This window comes from Chiloscyllium plagiosum, chromosome 7 (assembly GCF_004010195.1).
Source record: "Chiloscyllium plagiosum isolate BGI_BamShark_2017 chromosome 7, ASM401019v2, whole genome shotgun sequence".
Classification (NCBI taxonomy): Eukaryota; Metazoa; Chordata; class Chondrichthyes; order Orectolobiformes; family Hemiscylliidae; genus Chiloscyllium; species Chiloscyllium plagiosum.
In genome coordinates, this window is record NC_057716.1 from 68,914,688 (window position 1) to 68,936,039 (window position 21,352).

At 39.6% G+C, this 21,352-nt stretch overlaps 1 long non-coding RNA gene across 1 annotated transcript in view; it reads left to right on the forward strand.

Annotated features, from left to right (window-relative positions):
- LOC122552031 overlaps positions 1 to 16,720 on the forward strand; it is a 35,888-nt gene extending 19,168 nt beyond the window's left edge. The window contains exons 2-3 of the long non-coding RNA XR_006312271.1: positions 13,939 to 14,101; positions 16,594 to 16,720. This is a non-coding gene — a long non-coding RNA (uncharacterized LOC122552031). The remainder of the gene's footprint in view (positions 1 to 13,938; positions 14,102 to 16,593) is intronic.
- Positions 16,721 to 21,352: the final 4,632 nt, after the last annotated feature.

Consider the following 21,352-nt stretch of genomic DNA (forward strand, 5'->3'; position numbering starts at 1 on the left):
AAAACATGTGGCAATTATATGAACTAGCAGTTTGTAGGAATGCTGAGAATATGCAACTTGCATTCACTTAATTTGTCAACTACATAAAGATTTAGAGGCTGTTAACAACAGCCTGTTCCCTTAACTGCTATTTCCAGGCCCCATTAGCTATAACATTGTCAGGTGCTGCTATATTCAGTGAGTGGTCGTTACATTAAAAACAGACTAAAGCTAAGTCCACAACTTTGTTCTGTATCTTTTTAAAAACTGTTCAAAACGCTTTATGTTTTCTTCTATTCATTTAGAAATAATTCAAAACAAGGTCCAAAATCAATTTTATCTTAGTTTTTTTATTGGTTGAAATCTTTGAGACCAGTGTCTGTAAGCCAGCTCCTGTCAATTGTGATTGCTGAAGTGGTTGCCTTATCCCAAAGGTGATAAACAACACTTTTTTTGTGTGCAGTTCATATGTTGCTGGGGTAAGAGCAAAATTTAGAAGGATAATCACAGTGTGCTGGCTCACAGTTACCAGTCTCTCATTCTCATCTGAAGCAGTGCCAGGGTGAATGGCAAAATTATTTGGCTGTCTTCAGCTGAACAATATTTTTGTATTGATGGCAAACTTTTATTTTGCACATTGTGTAGAAAAACTTCTATGTCTATGTGTGTATGACATGCAATTCTTAGACTGATAAAAGGAGAGCAGCTGCAGAAAGATGTGACGAATGAAGCAGGGCCAAATGTAGGATGTTAGTGGCAATGTGCCAAGCTTTTCTCGATCATTGACTTTCAAAGATGGTAAACAGCTATAAGGAAGAATTTACCATGACATTATAGAAGCAGTGTCTGTGTAATTTTTTTCTAACTTTCACCCTGCAGCCTAGCATTGAGAATAAAGGCACCCCTCCATGTTGGGTACTATTTGATTTCAGAACTTTGCATATTTTTTGTTCACTTGGTTAAACTTCTCTCTGAGCTTCCTTCCCCTCTCCCAGCCCTAACATTTTTCATTATTTGATAACATAGAACACAACTTAAAATTAACCATTGATTCATTTACATAGCTCTTTGCACATTTCTCTTATATTTGCTTTTGCTGCCAAGTTCTGAGTTTAATAATCATCAAACCTTGTCCACCATGCAGTGATTATTCTCATTATACAAATTTATACTGTAATTGTTATTCTAATTTCAGAGATCAAATGACAAAATACACTGTATTAGCATTTCATTATACCTACAATTCATCCAAAACTTCCAATCTATCCAATTAAAAAATCTAAAAGCCACAAAATCTGTTTCTTTTACAATCTGCATAGAGAAAGAAATAGGCATTACTGCTTCAATAAGGTTATTCAAATCAAAGATCACAGAACCAATCCTTAGCTTTGCAGAATGGTACTGGATGAAACACATGGATTGTTTTCAAACCTCCAAATAATTAAAAGAACGGATTACATGTGTGTATTATTATAGTCTTACTATCCTCTTACATAGTCTTACAACAGCATTATTAACTGCAACAGGATACATATATTTCTTTAGTTTTTATACAGACTCCTCTTTAAGCTTCCCAGGTGGGCTGATATTTCTTAGCAGTAGGTACATTAGTTTCAAGTGAAAATTATAACTTCCAGACCTGAAGATGCCTGTCCTCATTTATTTATTTTGATTGAATGTGTTCCATTGGACTTTAACACGATTTCAGGAACAGTATGCAAGTTTGCACTTCATTGTCGTGGGGATGAAAATGAAAGTATCGATAGATGTATTGAGGGCAGGATGTTGACACACATGATTCCTTGGCTTACTTGTGTCTGCTTTGTTGGGTACTTTTGGAAGACCAGTACACTGTTTAATATAGCTATGTGATGGTTCCATTGTAGCATAACAACTATGGCCCAGATTTTCCGATGGTCAGATAATCGTTTCTGACAATAGATAGGCTTTTGTCCATGGGACCCTGTTGACATTTTAAAAAAATTCTTTTGCGAGATGTGGATGTCGCTAGTTGGCCAACATTTATTGTCCACCCCTTGTTGCTCTTGAGAAGGTGGTGGTGAGCTGCTTTTTTGAAGCACTGCAGTCCATGTTACAGTTAGGAAAAGACTCCCCATTGTAGCAGACTCCGAGGGAATTGTCCAGGAAATTTAGTATTCCATGGGCAATTCTCCTACATTTGAAACTCTCTGAATGTATCAGAAAATTTGGAGAATTCTGCTGTGGTTAGGTAAATTGGTACCTGGGAAAGATTAGACTTTTAGATACCTAGTATAACACCTGAGCAACTCTTCAGGTGATCACCAATTTATCTCACGCATCCAATCTACACTTTCCCAGACCCCTTTCAGCCCACAGAACCTGACCCAGCACACTGTCTCTCCCAATGCTTGACACACCCTGTCAGCAATCTGACGTGACCTCCCTATGCCTGCGACCCAACATTCCTCACCAAACTGATATGCAACTCCCACCTCTGACCCCGCCAAAAAACCAACCCACCTGCCCCCTAACCAGAGCTGACCTCCCATCCACCAATTCAAACCAAACCCCAACCCCCACTGCCAGACCTGACAACACTTCCACCACCACCATCAGACCTAATTCCCCTTCCCATATGCCAAATCTGATATGTCTGCTTTCTAATGTACTCTTCCCACATCCCACATCCCCATTTCATCACAGAGAACAGACATCACCCACCCACCACCAAATTCTGCCACTCAAGATATCTCCCACCCATTTCAAGCTACTTTTAACACTCCATCATGTATCTGGTCTCCTTGTGCACTGGCACCCAATTTACCTGGCACCTTGTGCATATGGTACTTTCCCACCTAGCAGCCTACCTCCTACCAATTTTTAGATTAGATTAGATTCCCTACAGTGTGGAAACAGGTGCTTCGGCCCAACAAATCCATACCAACCCTCCAAAGAGCAAGCTACCCAGACCCATTTCCCTCTGGCTAATGCAGCTAACACAATGGGCAATTTAGCAAGGCCAATTCACCTGACCTGCACATCTTTGGACTGTGGGAGGAAACCAGAGTACTCAGAGGAAACCCATGCAGACTCGACGAGAATGTGCAAACTCCACACAGATAGTCGCCCAAGGATGGAATTGAAGCTGGGACCCTGGTGCTGTGAGGCAGCAGTGCTAACCACTGATCCACCATGGACTTGTCACTTGACTGTCCTTGCACCCTAGCTGTACCCACCTAGCATTGCTTATATGGTCCACTACCTTTCCTTAACCACCCAGCTCATCCAGCACCCTAACTTCATACTTAAATCATGTAGTTATTCTTTATCAAGACCTGGATCATTAAACAACCAACTGCTTTAAAAATGGGGCATGGTTTGCCTTCCCCTGACTGTTGCATTCTACAAGGACCTGTCAAAATGGAAGTATGATTCCACATTTCTGAAGGAGCTCTGATTGGAATCTCCAATTAGAAATGAGGAGCTCTTTCATTTCATTAAAAAAAGAGCAGACTGGCAAAAGTCATGAGATTGCCACTCCGTGGAAAATCAGGCTCAATATTTTTGTATAGAACATTCAATGTAATTACGATTTTTCCAAATTTCTTTAATACAAACATTGCAAACCTTTGTAAAGTGTAAAAGTACAAATATATTTATAATAGTTCTCAAATATTATTATTTGAAAATGGCAAGGGCAGATGTGCAGTAAAACATGCTACTTGAGAAGTTGCTGCCTGCGATTTCAATAAGACTTACATTGTTCATAGTTCAACTTGTTCTCCACCCACAAGAGAAGAATGCAAAAGGGAATTTCCCTGGTAAGTTTCTAACATTTATAATTTTGATTAGCAGTCAAACTCTGATGCAGAACTGAAAGCAGGTTAAAGTGACTTGTTGCAGAAACAAAAATAGAAGTTCCTGGAAAAGTTCAGCAGGTCTAGCAGTATCTGTGAAGAGACGTCAGAGCTAATGTTTTGAGTATGGTGACCCTTCCTCAGAACCGGGTCACCGGACCTGAAACATTAACTCAAATTTTTCTTCACAGGTACTGCCAGACCTGCTGGCCTTTTCTAGCAACTTTTGAGTTTGTTTCTGATTTACAGCATCCACAGTTTTTAGTTGCAGAAACAACTTGCTTGTGGCTGTTACTTATCAATCAACTGAAACTGAATGGGTCGAGAGTATGGTGCTGGAAAAGCACAGCAGGTCAGACAGCAACCTGGGAGCAGGAAAATCGATGTTTTGGGCAAAAGCCCTTTATCAGGTACGTTGAACTGAAACTGAAAGGGTGTTAATCACTAGTAAGAAGCTGACTTTGCAATTGCAATTTGACTGTGAGTAATTGGATCTCTGTAAGAGTTTACACATTTTGTTTTCATAAAGAATGTAACAGCGCAAAACAGGATGATGTATAAATTTGAGAATTTAGTGCAGTGAAGGAAGGAGGTGATGATTTTGATTTTTTTTCAGACTCAGGACTGGTGAGTCTTCAATGTATTAATTAGGCAGCCTGGATATGATAATTTGATGAGTTTCTAAGATATAACCCTTTTAAATGTAGGTAACAATTTGTACTAATACTGAGGCGGTATACATCTCACATTAAATTTATAGCCTAACTAGTTACGCTATTTGAGTTACGTTTCTAAAGTTGAAACATAAAAAGTTAAATTAAACAGAATAAAAATGGCAGGGCAGGTAAAGTGCTTCAATTGCATCTGTGGGAACTTCATCTGTAGTAAGGACTTGCAACTCAAATAAGTTGATAAAACTGAAGTCCCAAGCTTTGAACTTTGTGATGCATTAAGGATGGAGAAAGTTACTAGGACACTTTGTTCCAAAATCCAGTCCCACCCCTTAAGCTAGGTACTTTAGATTTGACCTGTAGGTTGGGAGAGGAATGTGTGACGATGCATTAGGGAGGTATAGAAATGCAAAAGAGCAATGGAGGAATTGCAATTGTCTAATGGTTTTGAGTTTCTTGCAGTTTGTGTGGATGAGAACAGGGACTGCAGGGAGTTAATCACTCTAACCATGACACCATGATGCAGAGAGCCAGAGTGAAATAAGAAGGGACAAAGTGTACAAATATTAAAGCACACCAGCGAATAAGGTCAGTGGAGGGAAAAATGGTAAAAAGTTAGACTTAAAGCTCTTTATTTTAATGAACACAGAACCATAAGAAAATGAGTGAATATATAGCACCAATCAAAGTAAACGTTTGTGATAAAATAGTCAAGAAGATGGGAAGAACTTAAGCACTACAGAAAATGTACTAGGAAAGTTAAGGAGACTAAATCCCGACATGTTCTCTAGAACTGACAGCTTGCATCCTGAGGTCTTAAAGGAAGTGGCTGCAGAGAAAGTGGATGCACTTATTGTAATCTTTAAAAATTTCCTCCACTCTGGAAAGGTTCCAATATATAGGAAAACATGATATGTAATACAGGTGTTCAATAAAATGAGTATCGGAAAGCAAGGTATTAGACATGTTATGCTAACATCTATCATTCTGAAAATGCTAGAATCCATTATTGAGGAGCTTATACGAAGATATTTAGAAAATCATCGTGCAATCAGGCAACTTTATAATAATTTTATCATAGGGAAATCATGTATTACAAATTTAATAGAGTTATTTGAAGAAATAACAAGAACAGTGGATAAAGGGGAGCCCATAGGTGTACTGTATTTGGATTCCAAAAAATAATTTGATAAGGTGAGAAATAGTAATGTTACAACACAGGAGCTAATGATGTTGGGAGTGATGTATTAGCATGATATTCCATTAACTAACGGGGAAAAAAAAGTTGGGATGAATTGGTCATTTTCAGGTTGACAAACTACAATAAGTGGATTGCAGCAAGGATCAGAGCTAAAGCCTTTATAGTTAGGATCAGTATTAATTTCTTGGATGAAAGGACACAGTGTATTATCAATTTTTTTGCTGATACAAATATAGGTAGGAAAGCAAGCGTGAGTAGGATAAAAGGAGGTTGCACAGGCATATATATAGGTTAAATTAGGGGACAAAAAATGGCAGATGGAGCATAATGTGGGAAAAAGTATGGCTATTCTCTATGGCAGTGAGAATAGAAAAACAGAATATTATTTATATAGAAAAAAAATTGCAGAATGCTGCAGTAGAGGAAATCTGGATTTCTTCATATATGAATCACCACATTTTGCTATACAGGTGTAGTAAATAATTAAGAAGTAAAATGTAACATTGGTCTCTTACAAGTGGGATGAATGAAGAAGCCATAGTTGAACAAAGCATTAGTGAAACCCAGAGTGCTGAGTACAGTTTTGGTCTCCTAATCTAAGGAGGTAAATAGTTACATTGGAAACAGTTCAGAGAAGGCTCACTAGTTTGCATATGGGATGAGGAAACGTAGAGCAGGTTAGGCCTATACTCACTGAAGTGTAGAAGGATAAAAGATGTTTCTGCTGAAACAAGCAATTCTGAGGAAGTTTGGCAGGTTGGATATTCAGGGAGCGTTTCTTCTCAAGGAGAAGTCTAGAACTAGGGAGCATTATTTAGTAATTAGGACTTTCCCATTTAAGACAGAGATGAGGATGATTGTTTTTTCTTTCTCTTTATTAATTACTAAAGTAACTCATCTTTGGAATTCACTTCCCCACGTGGCAGAAGAGATTAAGTCTTTGAATATATTCAAGGCTGAATTAAAAAGAATTTTGATTGATAAGACAGCCAAAAGTTACGAAGGACAGACAGGAAAGTGGAGTTAAGGTTACAGTCAGATTAACCATGACCTTATTGATTGCTGGAGCTGACTCGATGGACCAAATGCCCTGATCAAACTCTTTTTTTAACGATCAGAACAAACAAAAGGTTTATTTACTTCTTGTCTTCCCTTTCACTCCAATCTTTCTTTCCCTCTGTATCTTCTTCTATGCCTGATTTGACATTGAATACATCCAGTCTACTTTACACTTCCTCTGTGTGCTTGTAATGTTAATGTCACTGTCCTTCAATGTGATTGATTAGAAACACCATTACTTCTTGACATTGTCACTAAGTTACCAAAGTCATCCAAATGGATAGACATTCTTTTTCCATTTCACTCTTCCAGCAACTTGTAGAACAAAATATTTTCAACATTTAATTGGCAAATGTAAATCTAAATAAATATATACTTTGTTCCAGCAGCTGCAATATTTTTGAAGATTGCAATGTTTCTCAAATTTATCAAAAATCTACCAGAAAAATGAAATTTGAGCTTTTGCTTTCTTTTATACTGTTGAAGTTTCTAGATGGTATGAAATTAAATACAACGGATGTCCAAAGAGACATGGGTGTTCAGGTGCATAAACCTTTAAATAACTTTTAAGTGCTGAAAATAATCAAGAAAGCAAATGGAATGCTGGCCTTTATATCTAGAGAACTAGAGTATACAAATGCAGAAATTATGCTGCCATTATACAAAACCCCGCTTAGATCCTACTTGGAGTACTGCAAGCAAATCTGGGTACCATACCTTAGGAAGGCTTCAGAGGAAGTACAATTTCTTTTTTAATTTCTTCACAGGGCAAGGGCATCAGTGGCTAACCCAGCATTTATTGCCCATCATTAATTGCCCAGAGGGCAGTTAAGCATCATCCATATTGCGGTGTGTCGGAATCACATGTAGCTCAGACCAAGTAAGGATGGCACTTTCCTTCCCTAAAGGACATTAGTGAACTAAATAGATTTTTCCTGACAATCAACAAAGGATCCATGGTCATCATTAAACTGTTGATTACATTTTTTGTATTGAATTCAAATTCTACCATGTGCCATGATGAGATTCAAACCTGAGTTCCCAGAACCTTAGCTGAATCTCTGGATTAACAGTCCAGCAATAATCACACCAGGCCATCACCTCCCCCTAAGCATATGTTTGCAAGAATGACTTGGACTTCAGGTATTGCTATGAAGAGAAATTATACAAATTAGGAACAAAGACAGAAATGGCTGGAAAATCTCAACAGGTCTGGCAGCATCTGTGGAGGGATATCAGACTTAACATTTTGGGTTGAGTGACCTTTCTTCAGAACTGATGGTAGTTTTGAAAAAAATGTTTTTTGTGCAGAAGATGGAGTGAGAGGAGGGGGTAAGCAGTAAAAGATGGGTGAGATAGAGCTGCAAAAGAGATTATCTTGTTCCCTGGTCAACATTCCTGTCTCAGTTCAGGGAAAGCTGGAAGAATAGTGCTTCATATTCTGCTTGGGAACTCTACAGCCTTCCTGACTCACTATTGAGATCAACAATTATAGGGCTTGAGGCACCTTGTCCCATGTCCTTACACCAACCACCACATTGTTATCACATGGTCTGCTATTGCACACTACCCATTAATAGCCCCCATTAGCAGCCATTCATTCTCCTAAACTGACCATGATCAACTTCTTTGTCTGTCTAACTGTTCTTCTCTCTCTTTGGGCTCTATCTCCACCTATCATATACAGTACTCCTTAACCCCACCCACACCCTATCTTCTGCATGAAATGCAACTTTTTCCCGACTACCATCAGTTCTGAAGAAAGCTCACTGAACTCTGATTTTTCTCCACAGACGCTGTCAGACCTGTCAGATCTTACAGTAATTTCTGTTTCGTTTCTGATTTCCAGCATCCACAGTTCTTTTGTTTCTTTTATACAAATTAGGCCTGTTTTCTCTACAATTCAGAAAGGTAAGGGGTTATCTGATCAAAATCTTCAAGATATTAACAGGGAATGACAGAATGGATGTCGATAAACTAGGTCCATTCATTGGTGATTCTAGAACAAGGCGACATTGCCTGAGAATTTCTGTGCAAAAAGAGTGTAGATGTTTGGAACTATCTTTCACAAACAACAATGGATGCTAGATCAGTTGTTACTTTTAAATCTGAAGATGAGAGACAATCTCATAAAGCAAAGATCTCAAGGGTTATGGGTTAAAGGTGAATATATGGCGTTCTGCCAAAAATTAATAATGATCTCATTGAATGTCATTGGAGGCTGAATGGGCTGAATAGCTTCTCATATGTTGGATACTGATTTTTGTTTGGACAAATTAGAAAGGATAAATTAAGATTGCAATATTAATCAAAAATTGGATTATTAAAAATAAACATCAATAATTTATAATACCGGTTGTAAGTTGCATTATATTTCTATGTAGTTTCATATTCCTTTAACAAAATTTTACAGCAGTACACAGTTCAATTATAAAGCATATGGATTATCATGGAACTGCAGTTAACATGGTAATGAGCTGTAATATACAAAGAGAGCCAATTTCACAATACAGTAAACTTTGTGTTATCTAGCACTCTACCAACTGGGAATTCTTACGTAACCAGAATTTCTGATAGCTCACACCTTTTTAGAAGCCACTCATCTTCGTTTTCAAATGCTGCATCCTTTAAAAACAGTTAATAATAACAGTAATATCTGTAAACCTGCAGAAGGTGTTCTTAGACTTTACATTGAAATTATCAATTATGGTTATTGTGCTTGAATAAAGATGTACTGCTTGAAGTGACTGGCAGTGAAAATAAGGGCAGGATTTGTTTTTAAATCCAGTCTGAATACCATTCTGGTGTCAGCTTAATCTTCATTTGTGGAGCTTTTACAGAAATGCCCTGCTATCCTGGGACCTTTGACTGTCCAAGCTGTTGCCCCTCTTCCCTCAACCCGTCAAAGACAGGACCTTGTTTCATGTCTGAAATAATGTAACTCCCTGTTCACCAGTATTTTAGATTAACCAGCACTACTTATTCCTTGAGAATGCCAGATAACAAAGATTTAGTGTAACAGAAACCAGTTCTCAATGGTTAATTAGGCTTTGTAAAATAACATCATTAAAATTAATATGCATTCAGTTGTAATGCATAATATTCTATGCAAATTTTGCCAAAATATAACAAATATAGTAACTTGTTAATTTTTACAGTACAGTTATTTCAAAAACAACTCCACTTGCTTCTATAAATGTTGCTTTTTCTCCAAAATAATATTTTCCCATGTATTCTTCTGACTTCATGGTTTCATTGCATTTTAAAAATTGAGAATAATGCACTTTTTTTAAAAGATATCTGAGAATAGCAATAGAAATCTGTATAAATGTAATAAACTCAGTGATACATATTGCATTTTGATCATCCGTTGAATGGAGGTAGTTTGTTTAGCACACTGAGTTGTTTTTTACTGTCAACAAAATGGAATAATCTGTTGTGAGAGGATTTTAAGATGATGTAAGGCTTTGAAAGAGGAATATGAAAAAAAATTCATTTCCTGTGGTATATAGTACAAATAGTATCAGTAAAATGGCCTAGCATGGAGATTCAAGATAACTCTGCTTTCACACTGATAACTGTTTGCTCATTTCCTGACAACAAAAAACTATAAATCTCTACAGGAATTAAACACGCTGGTTTGTTGAAGCGGTTTGACATTCTGTGCTAGACTGGCTCCATTTCAGTTGAAATCTGTGGCTAGAATAATAATTGCAGGTTCACTTATTATACTGGTATCAGTTTAGTGCGGCATGAGGCTGATGCAGTACTGTATATGGTCAAATTCTCTTACTTTTGTGTCACTTATTTTCTCTGTGGGGCAGATTTGCATTTTAATAGAACTAGTTTATAGACTTCTCTCCTTCCTTCAGAGCGCCACAAGTGGCATCATTAAGTGAGTTAAGCCGGATTAATGCTGATGGCAAAGTCAGATAATACAATAACAGAGACCCTCATTTCCATCTGGATTAGGTGAAGAGTGCAGGCCTGTCTGGTGCAAGGTGATAATTTGTAAGCGTGATCTGTTGTACTTGAGAGGATAAGATTAAATTTAGTGGGTTTAACTGTCATTCCTGTAAGTCAATTACTTCATCTTTTCAAGCTTAGAATTTCTTTATGAATAAAATAAATGGAATATTGAGCCGCTTCAGAACCCCTCACAGGGACTATTGACTCCGTGGAGAATTACACACACTGGGGCAGAAAGGTTTCCGATTCAGCTCCATAAACAATAAATAAACTCTATTCAGGTACCAGCATGGCAGTAACACTGTCAGATTGTCCATCACCAGCATTTCAACCATGACAGCATACCACATACCTCTCTTCAGTTCAAAAGAAATTTAGCCTTTTTCCTTACCTCACTTGAGATATTTAATTTTTTTCCTCACTGCATGCATAACAATTAAAGAAAATTAAATATATTTAATCCTGAAAGTCAAGCCACAAGCATATAAGAACAAAAACATCTGGAGTATGAAGAGAAGTAAATGATCTGCCACCAGTGACCTATCTTTTATAAAGACCATACTTCAGAATATAGTCATCTTTGCTTGTGTCTTTCATTGTTATCAAACCATACATATAAATCTTTAGCAATTTTTCTGAGCCAAGAATCTCATGCTGCGATTAAAGTTTCTTGTGCGTTCATTGTTGGCATTGCTATGGAATGGTCAACAGACTAGAAACTACAATAAATCTGATGAACACACATCTGTTTTTTATTTTAAAATGATGTTTTTAGATTCAGCTGTAGAAGCCAGTTTTAGCAGTTTATGTTTCATCAGCAAAGTGATATAACCAGTACAGGGAAACCATGTGACACTGCAGTGAGCATTGCATATGAGAAATGTCAGAGCAAAAACATAGGGATTAAGGACGTGTTTGGAACTATTATTAGTAATGGAAGCAATCTTTGTGGCTTGGGCCTGCTACGTTAACTTTTTATCATAGCTGTACAAAGTAGAATTTCAGTCATGCTGTGGTTCTACTGATTGATTCTTATGGTGTGATCAGAAAACGCAGTATAAATTTAAAAACCTGTAGGGAGTTAATCAAGATGTGACAACCCTAGACTGTACTGCCCTGTGGTGTCAAATCATATGCGTCAGTGTGGAAGTCCTGCAGAGAGTCTCAGCACCACTAGTATTGTTTAATATCCTCTGGCTTTTGGAGGTTTGAAATAGTGTTTCCTTTCACACAAGTAACAATTGCGCTGGTGATTATATGAAAGCGTGATCTTGATCACAATAGGTCAGAGGATGCTCTGTTTTGTCAATCCATGACCACATAAATAGTTTTTGGATTAGTGGTGTTGGAAGAGCACAGCAGTTCAGGCAGCATCCGAATAGTTTTGCCATGCTTTAGTTCATCATGACATCCAGACTGATGTGAAAGGTGAGTCAAACAATCTAAAGCTTCTTTTAGTTTAGTTAAAAAAGAAGTTCTAGTTTGGATGGGCACTGAGTGCCATGAATATATCCTTCTATATGACCCCGTCAATCCCAATTTCATTACATTAATAAAGTTCATGTGAAAGGCACTTTAAAAATAATAAACACTTTTTAAAAAATCACAGCTGAGGCAAAGAAACGGTGAGTTTGCTTACACAATTAGACATTTGAGACTATAGTCAGTTTAATGTTTAGAATTTTTTTTTCTACAAATTAAGTGAAAATGTTTAATTTATTATACTATAAAGGAACTAAAACAGACAAAACATTATGATGGGCATCTTAAGGATAGAGGCTGGTTCGAGATCAACTACTATGCAAAGTAAACTGAAAGGGGCAGTTTCAAAATGTTATTATTTAGGGGTATGCTGCAACATCAGCATTTGTTGCCCATCTTTAATTGGTCTTGGAATAAGTGGCTTTTTAGGGCATGTGCACTAAAGTCTGTTAGGTTAATTAAAGCAGAGTGTAGTTAAGAGTTAACCATACTTCTGTGGATCTGGAGTCACATAGTCACATAGGGAGGAAGTAGCCTGCTGATAATGCCACAAGACTAGTATCCCAATGAATGAGCTAATTCTGCATCATTTCCAATTCCACTATAGCAGATGGTGAAAAACAAATATAATTAATAAAATATCTGAAATTAAAAGCTAGGTTAATGGAATTGGCATGAAAACCTATCTGGTTCTCTAATATGCTTAGAGAAGGAAAATTTGCCATCCTCATCTCCTCTGGTCTCCTGGTGACTCCAGATCCACAGCAACATGGTTGACTCTTAAAGCTACTCAGAAGAATCAAACCTCTTTAAAATATTAAAGACAGAAAGAAACTGGAAGGACCAACCATCCAGCATTAATGCAGGCACTGGCAGGATGTACCAGTTGTGGCAGCACAGTGGCATACAGAGAGGAAGGAGTTGCCTTTGGAGTCCTCAAGTGGACCCAGCGGTTATGAATTGTCATGGCCCCACTTAGAGGATGCACTGAAAGTTCAAGGACTTAAATGTACTCTTAATAGCGGACGTAATGTCCATCACCAAGAGTGACTCAATCACACCACTGCTGACTGAGCTAAAGGACGTAGATGCTTGATGGACCTGCAGCAAGTGGTGAGAGTAAAAACAGACTTGACCTCATCTCACTAATCTCCCTATAGCAAATGTATCTGTCCATGACAGTATTGGTAGGAATGGCCACCACACAGTCTTTGTGGAGGTGAAATACTGTCTTCACATTGAGTATATTCTGCATCATATACAGCATTATCAATAGATCTGAACAGGATAGATTTCAAACAGATCCATCAACTCAGGGCTGCACACACATGAGGCACTGTGAGCCATCAGTAGCCTATGAGTTACATGCAACCGCAATCAACAACTGCATGATCCAGTATATCCCATCATGGCAACTTGTAGGATTTTCATTAGTAGGTATGGACTATAACAAAAATGTTAGTCTCAGTAATGGTGACTTCAAAGCTATCACCAACTATATTCCTCAATGGGGAGGTTGTGGCATAATGGTAAGTCACTGGACTAATAATCAAGAGCTTGTGCTGAAGTTCTTTCTATAAACCTCACAACCTTTAAAAAGTACATGGATGAGCATTTGAAGTATTGTAACATCCAAGGCTGTGGGAAATAGGACTAGTGTAGGTTGTAGTATGTTTTTGATGTTACAAACTTGATGGGCAAAGGGCCTCTTCTGTACTGTATGTTTTTATAATTTCAGGATTCCTCCAAGTTACCTTTATCAATGAGTCAGACGATCAACCCTGGTTCAATAAAGCATGCTGGGAGCAGCACCAGGTTTACCTGAAAGTGAGGTGTCAACCTGGTGAATCTATACCACAGTACTACATGCTACTAAGCAACATAAACAGCAAGTGATAGAGGTAAGTGATCCCAGACCAAATGGATCATATTTAAACTCTGAAATCTTGCTACATCCAGTTGTATGTAGTCGTTGACAATTCTATAGCTAACAGCAGATTTCTACATCCTCAATGATGGAGGAGACGATGTATAAGTTAAAAAGACAGGGCTGAAGGAGTCACAAGCATCTTCAACCAAAAGTGTGTGTAAATGATGCATCTCAGCCTCTTTCTGAGGTCCCAGCATCAAGCTATCCAGCCTTCAAACAATTCAATTTATTCCATGTGATATCAAAGAAGGGCTGAAGGCATTGATACTGCAAAGTCTATGGGTTCTAACAACATTCGACAATAGTATTAGAAACATAGAAACACAGAAAATAGGAGCAGAAGTGGGACATCTGGCCCTTCGATTCTGGTCTACCATGCATTATGATCCTGGCTAATAATCCAACTTAATAGCTTGTTCTTGCTTTTCCCCCAGATCCTTTGACCCCTTTAGCCGCAAGTGTTATATCCAAATCCTTCTTGAAATCATACAATGTATGACTGCCTTGGCTGCCTTCTATGATAGCAAATTCCACAAGTTCACCACTCTCTGGATAAAGAAATTTCTCCTCAAGTCAATCCTAAATGGTTTACCCTATATCCTTAGAATGTGACTCCTATTTCTGAACTTCCCCACCATCAGGGAAGTCCTTCCAGAATTTACCCTGTCTAGTCCTCTTAGAATATGATAGGTTTCTAGGAGATCCCATCTCATTCTTCTGAATTCTGGAGAATAAAATCTTAATTTGATTCATCCCCTTCACATATGTCAATCCCACCAAATCAGGAATCATTCTGATAAAGCTTCATTGCACTCCTGTGTAGCAAGAACATCCTTCCTCAGATAAGGGAACCAAAATGTGCACAATATTCCAGATATGGTCACTCACAGCTATGTGGCATTACTCTAGGAGTTGCTCATGTTAGCATCATAAGCCAAACCATCTTCAGTGGTTTCTTCAGTGATCTTCCATTCATGATGAGAACAGGAGTGAGATGTTCACTGATGTTTGAACAATGTTCTGCACCATTGTGACTTCTCAGTTATTGATGTAGTCTATGTCTATTAAAGCCAATTCTGGGCAACTTATAGGTTTGCATTGATGAATGACATTTAATATTTGCACACCAACATTCACAGAAATGCCAGACAATAACCATATCCAAGCAGGGAGGATCTAACCATTACCTCTTGATATTCAATGGTATTATCTCACTATTAAAATTCTAAGGTTTGCCACTCAGCAGACACTGAATTGAACCAGCCACACTAAGATTGTGGCTACAAGCACAGAGCATATGACATGAATTCTACGGTAATTACTCACCTCCTATTTGAGGAGAAAGTGAGGTCTGCAGATGCTGGAGATCAGAGCTGAAAATGTGTTGCTGGAAAAGCGCAGCAGGTCAGGCAGCATCCAGGGAACAGGAGAATCGACGTTTCGGGCATAAGCCCTTCTTCAGGAATTTGCCATCCTATTTGCCATCTAACAAGCCAAAACCAAAAATGTGATGGAATACATTTTATTGGCCTAAATGAGTGCAGCTCCAATAATACTCAAAAAACATAGAACTATCCAGGACAATGCAGCCCTGCTGATTAACACCACATTCACCACCTTCAATTCATTTCTTTAACCACTGTTGCAGAGTGGCAAAGCTGTATATAATCCACAATTTGGAGACACCGGTGTTGGATTGGGGTGTACAAAGGTAAAAATCACACAACACCAGATTATGGTTCAACAGGTTTATTTGGAAGCACTAACTTTTGGAGTGCTGCTCCTTCATCAGGTAATTGTGATCAGGTGATTGTTACAATCACCCGATGAAGGAGCAGCGCTCCAAAAGCTAGTGCTTCCAAATAAACCTGTTGGACAATAACCTGGTGTTGTTTGATTTTTAACTTTATAATCCACAAGACACATTGCAGTTACTCATCAAGGCTCCTCTTCTAGCACCTTCCAAATTTGTGACTTCTAACACCTCCAAGGACAAGAGCAGCAGACACAAAATGAACACTGCCGGTATTTCTCCTCCAAGGCACACACAATAATAACTTGGAACAATATTATCATTCCTTTGCAGTCAATGATTCAAAATCCTTCCAAACAGCAAGGTGAAAGTCTTTGACTTTGTAAAGTAAAAACTCAAAATCTGTTCATTTCTTTCTGAGTGTTTTAATATTTCTTTTTTTTGATATTATTCCAAAATTTTTATTGTACTTCCTCTAGTTCTTCAAAGTCCTTTTCATTGGACACCAGAACTGTAAACAACATTTTGTATTCTACTCTGCACAAATGGATTCTAGAAATACATTTGATCCACTGATGTAATGTTTGAAAGTGTAATGGGCAGTGAGAGTGCCATTTCTTATCAGTGCTATACTTACTCTGCTGTATTCTAAATACTCGGTGCACTTAATGTCAAATATGTGGTTTACTTTGCCTATCTTGTTTTTCCAGACAAATCTGGAGCAGCAACCAACAAGCATTCACTTTCTGGAAATATCCTCCCCAGCATTCAAGATTCTGCTTAAATTATTCTGATTCCAGAAAGAAGTTTTGAATGAACATCTTCCATGATACAATATGGCAGGTCATATGTCACTGAGAGAGTTGGATCTTTTACAGTCATGGACATCAGGCTATGAAAGTTGAGTTTGGGAATGGGTTGTCCGCCCATAGACACAATTGTGTTAAAGATTTAACTGATCACAGCAGTAGTTAATTAAAATTTAAAAACTGAATAAGCCTACTCTAATTTCATGGGTTTAAAAGTTTGCACACACAGGTGTATTAGGGAACAGGGACCACAACAAAAATATCTTCCATTACCTATCAGGAATTCTCCCCACCACAATAGATTTACCAATATACAATGTAAATTATTTTGGCAGACCCATTGACAACAGCAAAAAAACAGGACTTTCAGGGTTTTGTACCATGAGCATCATATTAAATCCCAGCTGTCCACCAGCTCAAACACTGCCAGACAAGATTGGCCTTCACATTACATGTTGTGGAAGTGAAACAAAAAAAAAGCTGCTGAGGGAACATAAGTGACATGGGTGACATTTTGTTGGAAAATGAAACTTATCTGCACTATTCTCTCCCTAACGTGCAATGTAACATAATAACGTAATTGTTGAATGTGAGAGTCATAGAGTAATAGATTCATACAACACAGACATAGATCCTTCGGTCCAACTCATCCATGCTGACCAAGTTTCCCCAATTAAACTCATTCTAGTTGCCCATATTTGTCCCTTATCCCTCTAAATATTTTCTATTCATGTACCTGTCCAAATGTGTTTTAAATTTTGTAACTGTACCTGCCTCTGGCAGTTCATTCTATATATGCACCACACAATGTGAAAAAGTTGCCCCTGAGGTCCCTTTTTAAGTCTTTCTCCTCTCACCTTAAATATATACCCTCCTGTTTTGAACTCCCCTCCACTGGGGAAAAGAGCTTTCCCATTGGGAAAGCAATGGCCTGGTGGTATTATTGCTAGACCATTAATCCAGAGACCCAGATAATGTTATGGGTATTCAGAGACAAATCCTACCATGGCAGATAGTGTAATTTGAATTTATTTAAAAAAATATGGAGTTAACAATCTACTGATGACCATGAAATCATTGTCAATTGTTGGAAAAACCCATCTGGTTCACTAATGTCCTTCAGGAAAGGAAATTTTCCATGTTCGCCTTGTCTGGCCTACATGTGACTCCAGACCCACAGCAATGGGGTTCGCACTCAATTGCCCTCTGAAATGGTCTAGCAAGCCATTCAGTTGCACTAATCACTACACAGTTTCAAAGAGATAATCACTTGATCCAGGCACTGGAAAAGGAAACAGTAGTAACAGCCCTGACAATGCTGCAAAGTCCTCCTCACGAACATCTGGGGGTTAGGGCCAAAATTGAGCGAGCTATCTCACAGACCAGTCAAGCAACAGCCTGACATAGTCACACCCATGGAATCGTACCTTAAAGACAATGTCCCAGACACCACCATCTCCATATCTAGATGTGTCCTGTCTCACCAACAGAACCCAGCACAAATGGTGGCACAGTGGTATACAGGAGGGAATCCACACAGTCATAGAGATGTACAGTACGGAAACAGACCCTTCAGTCCAACTCATCCATGCCAACCAGATATTCCAACCTAATCTACTTCTATTTGCCAGCACCTGGCCCATATCCCTCTAAACCCTTCCTATACTTATATCCATCCAGATGCCTTTTATACGTTGTAATTGTACCAGCCTCCACCATTTCCCCGGCAGCTCATTCCATACACACACCTTCCTCTGTGTGAAAACGTTGCCTCTTAAGTCTCTTTTATATCTTTCTCCCCTCACCCTAAACCTATACCCTCTAGTTCTGGACTCTCCCACCCCAGGGAAAAGACTTTGTCTATTTGTGAAGGAGCAGCGCTCTGAAAGCTAGTGCTTCTAAATAAACTTGTTGGACTATAACCTGGTATTGCATGATTTTTAACTTTGTGAACTCAAGTCCAACACCGGGATCTCCAAATCATGTTCTGTCCATGCTACTCATGATTTTATAAACCTCAGCCTCCAACACTCCAGGGAAACCAGCCCCAGCCCATTCATCCTCTCCCTATAGCTCAAATCCTCCAACCCTGGCAACATCCTTGTAAATCCTTTGTGAACCCTTTCAAGTTTCACAACTTCCTTCCAGTAGGAAGGAAACCAGAATTGAACACAATATTCCAACAGTGGCCTAACCAACATCCTGTACAGCCACAAATGACCTCTCAACTCCTATACTCAATGCTCTGACCAATAAAGGAAAGCATACCAAACGCCTTCTTCACTATCCTATCCATCTGTAACTCTACTTTCAAGGAGTTTTGAACCTGCACTCCAAGTTCTCTTTGTTCAGCAACACTCCCTAGGACCTTACCATTCAGTATAGAAGTCCTGCAACACCTCGCATTTATCAAAATTAAACTCCATCTGCCACTTCTTAGCCCATTGACCCATCTGATCAAGATCCCATTGTAATCTGAGGTAGCCTTCTTTGCTGTCCATTACATCTCCGATTTTGGTGTCATCTGCAAACTTACTAATTAGACCTCTTATGCTCACATCCAAATCATTTATATAAATGACAAAAAGGAGTGGACCCTGCACTGATCCTTGTGGCACTCCACTCGGCACAGGCCTCCAGTCTGAAAAACAACCCTCCACCACCACCCTTTGTCTTCTACCTTCAAGCAAGTTCTGTATCCACATGGCTAGGTCTCCCTGTTTTCCATGAGATCTAACCTTGCTAACCAGTCTCCCATGGGGAACCTTGTCGAATGCCTTACTTAATGCTCCAGGAGTCTTCAACATTGACTCTGGATCCCATAAAGTCTTGTAGCTTTAGGTTAAACATGGGCAAGGAAACCTCCTGCTGATTACCACATACCATTCTCCCTCAGCTGATGAATTAGTTCTCTTCCATGTTGTACACTTGGAGGAAGCACTGAGGATGGCAAGGGCACAAAGTGTACTCCGGATGGGAGATTACAATGTGCATCACCAAGAGTAGTTTAGCAGCAGCACTACTGATGGAGCTGGTCGGGTCCTAAAGGACTTAGCTGCTAGACTGGGTCTGTGACAGCTGGTGAAGCAACTAAGAAGAGGGAAAAACATACTTGAACTAATCCTTAACAATCTGCCAAGTGCAGATGTATCTGTCCATGACAGTATCGGTAAGAGTTCCTGTTGAAGGGCGTATGCCTGAAATGTCAACTGTCCTGCAACCTCGATGCTGCCTGACCTGCTCTGCTTTTCCAGCACCATACCTTTCAACTCTGACTCTCCAGAATCTGTAGTCCTCACTTATTCCAAGCCACCAAATATGACTACTTGCATGCCAACAATATAAGCAGCAAGTGATTGACAGAGCTAAGCGATCCCATGACCAACGGATCAGATCTAAGCTCTGCAGTCCTGCTACATCCAGTCATGAATGGTGATGGATTCTGGATTAGTGGTGCTGGAAGAGCACAGCAGTTCAGGCAGCATCCGAGGAGCAATAAAATCGACGTTTCGGGCAAAAGCCCTTCATCAGGAATACAGGCAGAGAACCTGAAGGGTGGAGAGATAAGTGGGAGGAAGGTGGGGGTGGGGAGAAAGTAGCATAGAGTACAATAGGTGAGTGGGGGAGTGGATGAAGGTGATAGGTCGTGGGGGGGAGGGGGGAGTGGATAGGTGGAAAAGAAGATAGACAGGTAAGACAAGTCCGGACAAGTCATGGGGACAGTGCTGAGCTGGAAGTTTGGAACTGGGGTGAGCTGGGGAAGGGGAAATGAGGAAACTGTTGAAGTCCACATTAATGCCCTTGGGTTGAAGTGTTCCAAGGTGGAAGATGAGGCATTCTTCCTCCAGGTGTCTGGTGGTGAAGGAGCGGCGGTGAAGGAGGCCCAGGACCTCCATGTCCTCGGCAGAGTGGGAGGGGAAGTTGAAATGTTGGGCCAAGGGCAGTGTGGTTGATTGGTGTGGGTGTCCCAGAGATGTTCCCTATAGTGCTCTGCTAGGAGGCGTCCAGTCTCCACAATGTTGAGGAGACCGTATCGGGAGCAACAGATACAATAAATGATATTGGTGGATGTGCAGGTAAAACTTTGATGGATGTGGAAGGCTCCTTTAGGGCCTTGGATGGAGATGAGGGAGGAGGTGTGGGTGCAGGTTTTGCAATTCCTGTGTGGCCGGGGAAGGTTCCAGGATGGGAGGGTGGGTTGAAGGGGGGGCATGGACCTGACCAGGTAGTCACGGAGGGAATGGTCTTTGCGGAAGGCGGAAAGGGGTGGAGAGGGAAATATACCCCTGGTGGTCTGGTCCGTTTGGAGGTGGCGGAAATGTTGGCAGATGATTTGGTTTATGCAAAGGTTGGTAGGGTGGAAGGTGAGCACCAAGTGCGTTCTGTCCTTGTTACGGTTGGAGGAGTGGGGTCTGAGGGCGGAGGTGCGGGATGTGGATGAGATGCGTTGGAGGGCATCTTTAACCACGTGGGAAGGGAAATTGCAGTCTCTTAAGAAGGAGGCCATCCGGTGTGTTCTGTGTTGGAACTGGTCCTCCTGGGAGCAGATACGGCGGAGGCAGAGGAATTAGGAATATGGGATGGCATTTTTGCAGGAGATAGGGTGGGAAGAGGTGTAATCCAGGTAGCTGTGGGAGTCGGTGGGTTTGTAAAAAATGTC